At 42.4% G+C, this 13,867-nt stretch overlaps 1 protein-coding gene across 1 annotated transcript in view; it reads left to right on the forward strand.

The window, feature by feature from the left end:
* Nucleotides 1-13,867, forward strand: part of Prkn (parkin RBR E3 ubiquitin protein ligase) — a 992,623-nt gene that overhangs the window by 78,378 nt on the left and 900,378 nt on the right. The window lies entirely within an intron of this gene.

The raw sequence follows: 13,867 nt of genomic DNA on the forward strand, positions 1-13,867 counted from the left end.
AGGCTAGCTAATGCTCTCCCACTTGAGCCACAGCGCCACTTCTGGCTTTTTTTTTTTTTCTGCTTATGTGGTGCTGAGGAATTGAACCTAGGGTCTCATGCTTGCAAGGCAAGCGCTCTACCACTGAGCCATCTTCCCAGCCCCTCAAATATATAAATTACTTTCAATGGTTAATTCTAGAAGTTATTTTCATGTTTTCTATATAAATTAGCTCTGTAGAGAACAAGATTTTCATAGGAGTACAGGCTATATTATACTTGTTTTCTTCTAAAAGAACTCTCTGCTTTTATCAAGCCACTGTTAAACAAAACATACCTCTTTTGAACCTATCCCTTGGTTCTTGATGTTCCCTCACATACTTTAGATATATTATTTGTAGAGGACATTAAAGACTTCTGTTCTGGTCATCATGATCTCCATTTGCACAAAATATCTGTCCTGTAATGGCAACATAATATAGTAATATACAGAAACTATGAAATTGAAGTATGAAATCAAGGTATAGAATTCAGGTTTAAAGTCCAAGAACATGCTGCCATAACATAAATATGAACAGGGGATTGGTAAAGACTCGTAGTTAGGTTCTGTTTTAGACTATATTCTGCATTAATTTTTGAACATGGAAAAATACATTGGGTTTGTTTTCTGACCTATAAAATGAAAAACTTTCTTAGGATCAGGGTTTTCAAGATTTCTGACAGTATATCACAGTAGAAAAATTCATTTGCTATCAAAATCCAATATATTCTATGTGTGTACCTGACAGAAAAGTTTCATAAAATGATATTTACCTTTATACAGATATTCTCACATTTTCTATTTGATTTAATTTGTTTTACTCAGTGTGAACTATGTCTACAACCTAGAAATGGGTTGAGATTTGTAGTTTGAAGAAATATTGAACTAGGTACACTAGAAATCTAAATTTTGCTTGAAGCATGATTCCAAATGTCTCAAAGAATTTCACATTCATTCTAATGTTTGTTTTGTAAATATGGTATAGTTATTTATGTAGCAATAAATCAAGCCTTATTAGTATAATAAAATTTAAATGCATTATATATAGTAGTGTCACTATACAGAGACAGCTTTTTAAGAGCTTGGTGTGAATTGGCTGGGTTTTTTTTTTTCTTAGCTTTCTAATGCCTTGAGAGAGTATGGCTTTCTTACTTCAAATGAATGTTGGACACAATACATTGCTGGAGTATTGGTTTTTCTCCCCACATGTAATATCCCCAAAGCTTAAAACAAGATGTTTATCTTTTTGATAGACAAGCAATTAACTTTTGGGGGAATTTAAAGGCAGTAAAGCACATCTTTTAGGACATTGAAAATAAATAGGAATTCTGACAGGCACACATTATAGCCTTGCATTTGTTATGCTGTAGCTGAAGCTATGTCAGCATTTTTATTATAAACCCAAGGGATTATCAGTCTGCAATAAAATTCTTTTTGGACACAGGCTTATTTAGATTCAGAGCTTACCCACGAAGAACCTTTGCTTTCCTGAGTACACAGGAGTAGATTTGTTTCTGCCTGCCTCACTAAGGAGGGGTATATACCCAAACTTCCCACAGTTATACAAATACATAAAATATTTGATTATTGTAAATTGATTCATTAATGATTAAAAAGTACATTATTTACTGTAAAAGCAATGTCCAAAGTGTTGGCAGCATGGTTGAGTAGTGCTGAAATGAAGTGCATATTTCTCAGTCATTTATTCATAGATGTTTTTTCAGTTGTCAGGTAACCTACCACTTCCCTGGCATTGGTGAGAGTAAACACACTTTCTATAAGATCCTCTCCAGATATCAAATTGGAGTGGCTAGTGATTTTCTATCATTCCTATCCTGAAATGGGCTCTAAAAACATTTTTAAAAACATGATTTTGGTTTCATAGACAAATGGGCATAGAATAATGTTTTAGTTTTATGTACATTAACTCATGAAGACACTAAAGAAAGAATGATGTTAGAGTCTGCTACTAATCAACGGGTGTTCTTGGAAATGTGTTCTAGTTTCTGTGCCACAGATTTGCCTCAAATTAATAAATACTGATAATGATTTTCTATAGCTTATCATTGCCTGTGTAGAATATGTACTCAGTAAGTTTTGGGCAGTATTTGTTCTAGTATTTCTTCTAGTAATATGGTTACTAATTTGTTATTACTATTATTATATTTTACCATGGATTATAAAAAAAACGAAGTTGAAAATCATGTTAAGTGAAATAAGCTGGGCACAGTAAGACATATACTGCATAGTCTTTGTGCAATATTATTTGTGGAGTCTAAAAAAATCTGACTCAAGGAAATGGTTCCAGAGATCAAAGGGCATAATTTCTAGTTACAGGGTTAATGTGTGAGAGATCTATTGCAGAGCATGTTAATCATGGTTAGTGATAGAGTATATTTCACAATTGCTTTGAAATGATGTGAGATGATGGATATGTCAATTAGCTTGATTTAATGTTACTGCAATGTATACATCTATCCAAACATCAACTTGTACCCCATATGTATATACAATAATTATTTGGTAATTAAAATTTAATATAATCCCAGTATATTTAAAAATACTAATTAAAAAAATCATCCAAATATTCTAAGCAGATCCCTCCCATCTACGATTTCCTCATTGTTTAATAATACACAGTTACCTGATTGATGCAACTTAATAATTTCAGAAAACAAATGTAACCCTTATGGAATAAACTGCTGGTTTTTAAGAGTGAGAATTCTGTCTTCCTAGGAGCTTCATTTAAAAGTCTTATTTCTGCTGTTTTTGGTTTTAAAAGAACATCCCTCCGTTATATTTCAAAGCATAGCAAAGGAAAAATGCTGTTACATAATGTATATGTCATGGTATATCAAAAAATGTTACATTATGTAAGGCTTTCTCCCATTCCAATTCAGAGGAATGGCAGTTTTATGCTACACAAATAAATTGATTGATAGAAGATAGCAAGAAAAAGCCACACCATTGCTCAGATAGGTTTGGCTGTATACCATTTCATCTGATAATGTAAGGAGGATGCAATTGTAGTTCAGAAACCGTGTGGTGAGCTGGGTGCCAGTGGCTCAAGCCTGTAATGCCAGCTAGTCAGGAGGCTCAGCTATGAAGATCACAGCTGGGAGCCAGCGCAGGCAGCAAAGTCCACAAAGCTCTTCCTTCCAATCAGCCACGAAAGCCAGAGGTGGAAGCGTGGGATCCGCCCGAGCAGCGAAGATCAGCGACAGCCCTCAGGCCCGTTTCAAGCCCCAGGATGGGCCCCGCCAGAGCCACGTACGGAGCGGTTTACTGCGACCAGAGTATAAATGCATGCGTTGTCAGGGCGCTTTACCTGCTTGGCAAACTAACCCCAAAGGGAATTCTGTGAGGACGTGCGGCCTGGCTGCGGGGCTGCATGCGCTCCCCTGGATGAACGCGTGCGTGCACCGCGTGTCGACAGCGCGCTCCCGGGGAGATCCCTGTGCGCGCCTGCACGCCTCCGGATGCCCGCCGCTGAAGGGCTCTGGATAGAGGCGGAGGTGCTCCCGGGTAGAGGCGGAGGTGCTCCCGGGTAGAGGCGGAGGTGCTCCCGGGTAGAGGCGGAGGTGCTCCGGAGTAGAGGCGGAGGTGCTCCCGGGTAGAGGCGGAGGTGCTCCCGGGTAGAGGCGGAGGTGCTCCGGGGTAGAGGCGGAGGTGCTCCCGGGTAGAGGCGGAGGTGCTCCGGGGTAGAGGCGGAGGTGCTCCCGGGTAGAGGCGGAAATGCTCCCGGGTAGAGGCGGAGGTGCTCCCGGGTAGAGGCGGAGGTGCTCCCGGGTAGAGGCGGAGGTGCTCCGGGGTAGAGGCGGAAATGCTCCCGGGTAGAGGCGGAAATGCTCCCGGGTAGAGGCGGAGGTGCTCCGGGTAGAGGCGGAGGTGCTCCCGGGTAGAGGCGGAAGTGCTCCCTGGGTAGAGGCGGAGGTGCTCCGGGGTAGAGGCGAAAGTGTTCCCGGGTAGAGGCGGAGGTGCTCCCGGGTAGAGGGGGAGGTGCTCCCGGGTAGAGGCGGAGGTGCTCCGGGGTAGAGGCGGAGGTGCTCCGGGGTAGAGGCGGAGGTGCTCCGGGGTAGATGCGGAGGTGCTCCGGGGTAGAGGCGGAGGTGCTCCCGGGTAGAGGTGGAAGTGCCCTCTGTTGGCCCCGGCCCGGCCCGCGGACTCGGGGACTGAGCCGAAGGGGTTCAGTGCGGCGCAGTGGCTGCGCAGTGGCCCGCCCGCCGGCAGCCGCGCATGCGCACGCGTGTCTGGTGCAGACGTTACTGAAGGTTATGTGCCCGCAGCAGTTCCGGGTCGGAAGAGCTCTGTGGAAACACATCCTCGCTCCCGCTGACAGGTCTTCCTTCCGGTGTGTGCTGTGTCCATTCCTTGGGTTCATTTCTTTTTCTGTTCTTTTCTGTCAGTCCGGGGTCTTGAACTTGGGGCCTGGGCACTGCCCCTGAGCTTGTTTTTTTGGGCTTTTTCTGTGTGGGGGGCTGGGGACTCGAACCTGGGGCTTCATGCGTGCGATGCAACGCTGGGCCGCGGGGCCTGCGGCATGGCGCCCGCACTCCTGGCGCGGCCCGGGAGGGAGGCCCTGCACCACCCGACCACCCGTGGCCGGGCTGGGAGCACCGGCGTCTGTGCAGCCAGCGGCCTGCGGCGTGCTGTCCAGGGCCGACCATGAGGGCCGAGGAGGGGAGCTCCGCACAGGCGCGGCCTGCCTCAGGGGCGGTGGAGGGGAGCTCCGCACAGGCGCGGCCTGCCTCAGGGATGGCGGAGGGGAGCTCCCACAAGGCGCGGCCTGCCTCAGGGATGGCGGAGGGGAGCTCCCACAAGGCGCGGCCTGCCTCAGGGGCGGTGGAGGGGAGCTCCGCACAGGCGCGGCCTGCCTCAGGGATGGCGGAGGGGGGCCGCTGAGGACGCAGCTGGACGGCGGCATGGCCTGGCCTGGCCCCGCGGCTGGGGGACGTGGGCGAGTGGCCATCGCTGCCTGTGGCAGCACCAGTGTGGATCTGAGACACAAGCTGCCCTTGCGGTCCATGGTGTTGTCACCAGCGCCGATCTGGGACAGGAGCCACCCTCGCGGCTCATGAATTCGCCAGCACGGATCTTGGACACAAGCCACCATCGAGGCCTGTGATCACCAGCACGGAGATGGGACATGGACTGATCTCGTGGTCTATGACATCACCAGCATGAATCTGGGACACAAGCTGCACTTGTAGTCTATGACGTGACCAGCACAGATCTGAGACACAAGCCGCCATTGTGGTCTGTGATGCGTCACCAGCATGGATCTGTGACATGAGCTGCTTTCGTGGTCTATGACGACACCAGGACGGATCTGGGACAGGAGTCCACAGTCCATGATGTCACCAGCACGGATCTGGGACATGCCTTCGTGGTCTATGATGTCACCAGCACGGATCTGGGGCATGAACCGCCCTCGCGGTCTATGACATGGATCTGGGACAGGAGCCACCCTCGCGGCCCGTGACGTCACCTACACGGAGAGCTTCGCAGATCCAGAACTTGGTGCAGGGGTCAGAGGCAGGGCCCCCTACCCCAGCAACAGCATTGAACCCTGGGCAACGAGGCTGACCGGCCTGGTCCAGAATCCCGGGTGAATTCTGGGGAGCGGAGACCACGGTTCTCCGTCACGGAGACTGAAGAATGCCATAGCTGAGCCCTTCCCGAGACTGAGTCCTAGCTGACCCAGGGCTGCCCTGGCCCAGGGCACCCCGCGGCTCCGCCTGGACCATTGGTCCAGAATCCCGGGTGAATTCTGGGGAGCGGAGACCACGGTTCTCCGTCACGGAGACTGAAGAATGCCATAGCTGAGCCCTTCCCGAGACTGAGTCCTAGCTGACCCAGGGCTGCCCTGGCCCAGGGCACCCCGCGGCTCCGCCTGGACCATTGGCTGCACTTAACCTCGCCTCCGCAGAAGCGTCGGCCTCCTCGCCATGATGGGAGCGGCCTGGGGGGGCAGAAGTAGGCCTGGGGCTGGGGGCCCCGCAGCCCCCTCCCAACCACCTCCCAGCTGGACGAGAAGCCGCAGCCTTGGAGGTGACAGCCACACCCCCATTGCCAGACCCCTCCATCCTAGGTCACCCTGACCTCTGGCTCTGAGCCTGTCCTCACCAAATCATGATGATGAGTACTTGGGGTGGGCAGGCAAGTGGGGGGGGGGGTGTGGGGAAGGAAGGGGATAGAACACATTTTTTCTGTATTTTACATTGTGTATCTTCTTCAAATGTAACCAATCAATATCTTGTCAAAAAAAAATGATGAAGTTGAAGACAATATAAATTATACTATTGTTTTTTAAGCATTTGCTATTTTTTTCAAGAAGCATACTAATTTTTTGTTGTTTTTAATCATCTCATTAAGACTTAATGATCTCCTTCCAGCTGAGGTGTCTAATTATTGTCATATCTGATAGTTTGTTAATTGGTGAAAATAAAGCAAAAAGCAACCATGGACACATTTTGACTATATTCTCATTGCATAGAAGTGGAGTGACTCAGAGTAATTGTTAATGCTTGTGGAGCATTTACTGAAATTTTTTCAGGGCTTTTTCTTTGCTTTTCATGCAAACAATGACAAAGCCATATGAAACATGTATATGGCTCTTTTTGTGCCAGTTGTCTTTCAGTTCCTTTGAATTTGAGATTCATCACTGTTTATACATCTAAAAAGTAGGATATTGTAGATTTTAGAGCTTGATGTTCAAGTTTCAGATGTGGCCTGGTGCAGTGAGGTTTGTGTCTAATTTTTCCTTCAAGGGCATTCATTTGATTTACATGAGATTCCCCACCCAACACCCCCTTTTTTTTTTGCCAGTCCTGGGGCTTGAACTATGGCCTGGGCAGCTCCATTTCTGGCTTTTTCTGTTTATGTGTTACTGAGAAATCAAACCCAGGGCTTCATGCATAATAGGCAAACACTCTACCACTAAGCCACATTCCCAGCCCCGTAAGCCGTAGAGCAAAGGCCATTCCTAACATACTTATTTTCAAAATTCATTCATGAATTTACATATTTGGTGTACAGAGATTTAAATTATTATATACACGTGTATGTTATGCAGTGTATATGTATAAATGTGTACATAGTGTGTATACATCATGTAATGTATGTTAACATATTATGTATATGTAATAGCAGACACTACATAAACTATTGTTCAAGGGCCATTAAATGACACTAGAGTAGTTTTCAAAGCACAGAATATGGCTGCTGGTCTGATTTTGCACTTAGGAGCACAAAGCTTTAGTGAACAAAGTTCACTAAGTAGATCCTAAAGTCATTGTTTCATTTGCCTTATCTCTATTACCAGTAAGGGTTCTTGGCATACTTGGAAATTCACACATGAACCATTTTCACACCAATCCTGGCTAAAGCATATTTCTACTTTTTGCTATGGAATGTGTTCACGATTTACCCCCAACATTCACATCACCCACTAGTATTTCATGACAGGGCACTCAGGTAATTCATTTGACTGAATTGTTTGACTATGTAGAATTCAGATATAGCTTACATGTTTGGAGGAGGTTACTTTATGATTTAAATGTTACAGGTGCAAGCAAAGAGGTAATAATGTCAGAATCCTTTGGTATCCACCTATATAATAAAATAAAAAATTATCTGCAGAATATAAAATCAGAAATCTTAAAAAAACTTATTTCAAGAGCTCTGCTAACTTCAAATCTGAGAACCATTCACGAAGCAACTAAGAACACACTGAAAAAAGCACATATTGACCTGAAAAGATACACAGTACTTGGATTAGTTGAAAAGTACTGAAATTGTGTCCCTAGCATCCAGTTTTGTAAAAATAAGATAGGTATCACATATGCCCAAATATTACATGATCCTTTTCAACCTCTTTTTGGCCAGGGGCAATTTTGTTCCTAGAGGACATTCTCTGGTGACATTTGTGATTGTTATTCTGAGGGATTGATGCTAGCATCTGTGAGCAGAACTAGGATGTCAGCTAAGTATCCTGTAAGGCACAGGTCAGCCCATGACAAGCTATCCTGCCCTAAGTGTTTCTTCTCATTACTTGTATGATTCCTAGTCTTACCAATAATCCCAATAATATTTGTTCTTTTAGTGATCTTGGTAGTGAATCTTTTTTTTGTGTGTATTAAAAAATAGAATCTTTAAGAAGTTGTAAGACCTGCTAAATAACATAGATAACTTATTTATCATATATTGACTATAGTAGTTTTGTGATGCTTTTATTTCTTTAGCATTTCTGCAAGCAGATCTTTATAACTGGACAGTCACCTTTGTTTTGATCTCTAAGGCAGTCAGTCCATCAGTTGCTATTGTGCGTAATGGCATGTCTTTTGGGGAAGGATGCATTTTGTAATGAGTTTGAATTTTCCTGTTCTTTTCTTGGAGGTGTTTTCTTTATATAAATTTAACATTCAAGAATTGTAAATGTTGGCAAAGTGATAGAAGCATTTGCTGTAAAATGAGTTATCTTCAACATTAGGATAAACCACAGTGAGAGTATGACTGTATACTCGGCAGGCATTTTACTGTGGAATGACTGCACCTGCGGCTGAAGAAACACAGCACAGGTATTTGCCAGAATTATTATAAATAACCTAGTTACTCAAGATGGTAACATAAATCAAACTAGTTATAAAACAGGATTTAAGCCAGGTGCTGGTGGCTGATGCCTATAATTCTAACCACTCAGGAGGCTGAGATCTGAGTTTTGTGGTTCGAAGCCAGCTCAGGCAGGAAAGTCTGTGAGACTCTTACCTCCAATAAACTATTCAGAAAAAGCTGGAAGTGGTGGTGTGGCTCAAATGGTAGAGCTCTAGCCTAGAGCACAAAGAGGCTAACGGATAATGCCCAGGCCCTGAATTCAAGCCTCATGACTGGCAAGAGAAAAAAAAAAGATTGAATTTTTTTTCCACTAGGAATTATTTAAATTCCTTTAAATTATTCAGAGTTATTTATGTATTTTCTGTTCCTTAGAAGGTAAATTTTCTTAATTTACTTGGTTAAATCTACAGTGCATTTTGCCTCCCTCTCTGTTTCTCCATATCTTTCTATGTCAGTATTTCTGTCTGTCCTTTATCCCTTCCTTTCTTGTATCTCCTCTCTTTTCTCTCAGCTTTTAGCAGAAAGTAAAACTGATCCCATGTTTGAACCTTAGCTTTGGATCTGCTGATTTCTGTGATATAGTCCAAACCCAACAAACGATAAGACCTTGAACAAGTTATTTTACGTTGGTCTCATTTTCTTGCCTAAAAACCGAACGTAATAATGCTAATATCTTCCACATAGGCTGGATTGAATAATAACCTTCTTAGTCATTTAAACTTGGTGAGAAGAGACTTAGAGGTAGATCTGTGTGCACTGCAAGGGTTAATTAGTAAAAACAAAATGACTATCCATTGGCCAGAGGTAGCCCTAGTGCTCTGCATGGTGTTTTAGTGGGCCCCAGGAAGTCAGACAGTTTGCGCTGGTCAGAGCTATGTCTAGAGAGTAGCCTCAGCCTGCCACCATCATCCTGGAAGAGCCTGCACTAGGGACCTCTGGCTTCTGTTTAAAGAACCTCTGTCAGCACCAGTGACTAGAGCCATAAATCACATCTTCATCTAAGGACAGAGATATGAATAGGTACCCCAGCTTCTCTGCTCCTGGTTCTCCTGTGCTCTAGTAAGTTGTTTCCCCCCACATTAGCATGCCTTAGCCCTTACTTGGCTTGACTCTTTCCAGGATAAAGAATCTAGATCTTCCATCTAGGATTCTCAAAATTACAATGGATTTCTTTTGAGTTGTCATTGGTTTTCCTATGGCTTCCACACTTTGGTGTCAGTGTGTTCTGCACAAATTATTTGTAACCTTTCTTGATAGACACTTCAGAAATTTGAGGATTTTTACAGTCTTGTCATTTCTGAGCATTCCATACTGTATATTTGAATACATGAGTCTGCTCATTTACACCACAAATATTTACTGTGCAGGTGACACTCAGTATTGGTGACAGAACTAAGGTGTCATTGGGGAACTTTGCTCTGCCAGCCCATTCTCAATGTGTCATGTTCCTCATGAGAGATGACTTCACTCTATAGCATCTTGCAGTTTTCCTCAAATATCATTCAGTTCGTGGGTCCTGGAAGTGCAGTGCCTGGGTACTTGGCATGTTATGTGGTAACACAGGCAGGTTATGTGCCTGTTTCTTCCAAGTGTTACTCAGCCACAACACCTAAGATAATACTTGCCCCATTGATTTCTGTGAATGCCATTGTGAGTTTACATCAATTCTCTTCAGTTCTCCTACTTGTAAAGTTGAGTTTGCTTGTTTTTGAAACTCAAGCCCAGTTATTTCTATTAAACTTCAGCTTGATGAGATCAATGTAGTGTACTGAAGTGTCTGAATTTTGTATTCCTACTGTGTTATCCAAATAGGTGAAAAGCAATAAGCTACTTTAATTTATCCATGTCATTGATATGCATTGAGGAGAAGAGGGCTAGATAAGCCCTGTAGCAAGAGCTGAGCCTGCCCTAATGTTTCTTAATTAATTCTGAATACAGTACTTGCAATCTTTTAAATAATATTTATTTACTCCAGCAATTTTGTAGTTCTTTTGCCAATAGATTAAAATGATTTATTTCATTATTTCTCCAGTGAGGCTTATTCTTTCAAATAAATTTTGATTTATTAAAAGTATTTCTTGGGAGACACATCTAAAGATAATTATGACCATATCCAATACTCAATATGTATACATACTTTGTACTTACATAAGATAATATGATATAGTTCTAATTTAAACTAATTGTTTTTTTGTTTTTGAACCTATGTGCACATAATTTATTTAAAGTGTTACCTTATTAAAGATTTAGTATAAAATCTTTAGCAAACGAAGAGATTTTAGGGGGACATATTTGAATGAAACTCTTGTTATTTTGGAAATATTTGTGTTTAAATATTTTTAATCTAGATAGCAATATAATCCATTATGAAATTTTACTACTAGTTTGCAGCTACCAGTTTTATCTTTCTTATAAACTGAGAGAAAGCTTTTGTGAGGACATCAAAGACCTTAGGATACTTTTCACTTTGTAAGCCAGGTTGCTTTGTTGCCATGGTTACTACTCTACCACTAATTTTATATACATAATTATATCTTATATATAATTGTTGCATAATTTTTATAGCTTAAAGTTACTTGTTAATCTAAAATCTCTAAACTGGTAAAGGCTATAACAAGATTTGTTACTTCCATGTTTGACATAGTCACATCTAAGTATAATAGCACACTCAATATAGATGTATTAGTAAAATTTCTACAGCTATGCGTACAAATAGAACCTGGTGCAGATAAAGTCTGTCTTCTGGAAGCAGGCTACTTAGGGTCCTTCCCACCTCTCTTTGTCTGCACTTTATCATCACTAAATGGGGACAAAAGTAGGGCCAAGAGAATAGTGTTTGTGAAAAACAAATGGATTCATATGAACAATGCATTTAGAATAGTTTCTGCTTCGAAGTAAGTGCCTAGTGAGTGTAAGCTTTGGTTTTACTTATTAACAGTTCCTTTTCTTCCTCTTTGTCTCTTTTATTTCTTCTCAGGAAATAAATTAAATGGTAAGAATTTTCAGGTTACCCTGTTGAAAAAAACATAGTTTCAATTTATTTCAAATGATATCCACATATTTACCTAAAAATAGATATAACTTTGTTTCTCTATTATTATGCATTTAAGAATGCATAACTTCTTAATGTTACAAGTGTCTACCATGTGTTCTCTTAGGATATTCACCAAATGACTAATAATAACTAAGAAATAGGTTGCACAAAGACAAAGTAATATATCCATAAATGTCAAATTATTAGAAGATGATACTTTTGATTAATGTGTTGATATGTGTTTCAGGTATTTATATGTTAGGAATGACATATATAGAAAGAGATAAGAAATTCATGTATTTCTGAAGTTCACATTAAAGTTTGGCAGAAATGTTGATTTTGGACAGAAAGGCCGTCTGAGGTCAAAGGATAGCCAGTTTGTTAATAGTGTGAGTGGAATTTTTCTTTTAGGATAATGGAAAATAATAACTATGGGAGTAAATTTAATGCCCAAAGTAGATCCTCTTACCTTTTAAATACCACTAAGTCCTCTTCTTAATACAAATTGTACAAATTTATCTATAAAAGAATTCTTTTCTGTTTAGTTTACAAATGCATTTTTTAATTTTAATTTTTTTATTGTGAAAATACTGTACAGAAGAGTTACAATTACATGGGCAAGGTAATGAGTACATTTCTTATCAAGCATTGTTTCCCTTTCCCATTCCTGCCCATCTCCAAGCCCCTCCCCCAAAATTGTAAAGTTCGTTTTTCAACATAAGGACTTGTACATCTCATTGTTGCAATGGGTCCACCTGTATTCCTATTTAATTTGCCCTTCTCCTCTACAAATTATACCAACGTCAAGTACAATGAAAGCAGGGGTTATGCCGTGGGGGAGGGACATAGAAAGCAACAAAGAAATCATCTTATAAATATGTTAGAAACAGGGGCTGGGAAGGTGGCTCAGTGGTAGAGCCCTTGCCTTGCAGGCATGAGGCCCTGGGTTCTATTCCTCAGCACCACATAAGCAAAAAGAAGAAAAAGCCGAAGTGGCACTGTGGCTCAAGTGGTAGAGCGCTAGCCTTGAGCTGAAGAGCTGAGGGACAGCGCCCAGGCCCTGAGTTCAGGCCCCACAACCGGACCCCCCAAAAAAATGTTAGAAACAATCGCAAGAAAGAAAAAACATTTGAATACTTATCTTGGGGTTCATTTCACCTAAGCATTTTTGAATCAAACTTCCAGTGTCATCCCAGCTATCTGCAGTTTTCAAGTTTTCAGGGACTTGGTCCCTGGGAGTGGTAGAAACCACTGAGGTTTGGGAGCCTGAAGACCCAGGCTGAATTTGGCTGCTCGGGGCTGCTACTTCGGTAGTTTTCTGTACTTGAGGAGTTTCCTAAGACTAGGAGCTGGTGGCTTGCACCTGTAATCCTAGCTACTCAAGAAGCTAAGATCTGAGAATTCTGGTTCAAAGCCAGCCTGAGCAGGAAAGTCATGAGACTTTTCTCCAATTAACCACCAGAAAACCAGAAGTAGAGGTGTGGCTCAAAGTGGTAGAGCACTAGCCTTAAGCAGAAAAGCTCAGGGACAGCTCCCACACCCTGAATTCAAGCCCCATGACTGACAAAAAAAAAAAAGAAAAGAAAAAAAAAAGAAAAGAAGAGAAAGAATGGGAAAAAAGTTTCATCAGGTGGCCTTGGCAGCCTCTGTAGTTGGTCCTTCTTTCTCTTATGTCTTGAAGTTGGGTCTCTGCTGAGAAGGGGCCATAAAGCCAGCATCTACTCCCAAACTACTGTCTTTCCTTCTTGTGCTATTCTCACTCCCCTGGTTTTCTTGGAAAGAAGGCTGCCCTGTTCAGGAACAGGCTTTTGCCCAGCTGTCCCAGAAACATGGGAGACCACCTCTCTTGCCCAACTGACCACACCTCAGGATGTCTTTTCCCATATCTTTAGCATGAATTGTTGTACTAACATACGTACTAGCCTATATTCTCAACTTCTTCTGGAGTTACCATAACTACTGAGAAGCATAAAATAGACAGATCACAGCCTAGGTGTGCACCCAGGCAGGAAGCAAGACACTACCTCAACAATAACCAACACAGAAAAGGATAAAGGTGTGGTAGAGTACTTGCCTACCAAGTATGAGGCCCTGAGTTCATACCCTAGTATTTTATCTTTCACATTTACCTTCTGCTTTAGAATGTTTTTATTTGCTTTTAAGGAGATGCAAGTTTCTCTCATTTGAAAGCGTATATATCAA

Source organism: Dipodomys spectabilis, unplaced genomic scaffold (assembly GCF_019054845.1).
Source record: "Dipodomys spectabilis isolate Male_0828 unplaced genomic scaffold, ASM1905484v1 ptg000126l, whole genome shotgun sequence".
NCBI classification, from domain to species: Eukaryota; Metazoa; Chordata; class Mammalia; order Rodentia; family Heteromyidae; genus Dipodomys; species Dipodomys spectabilis.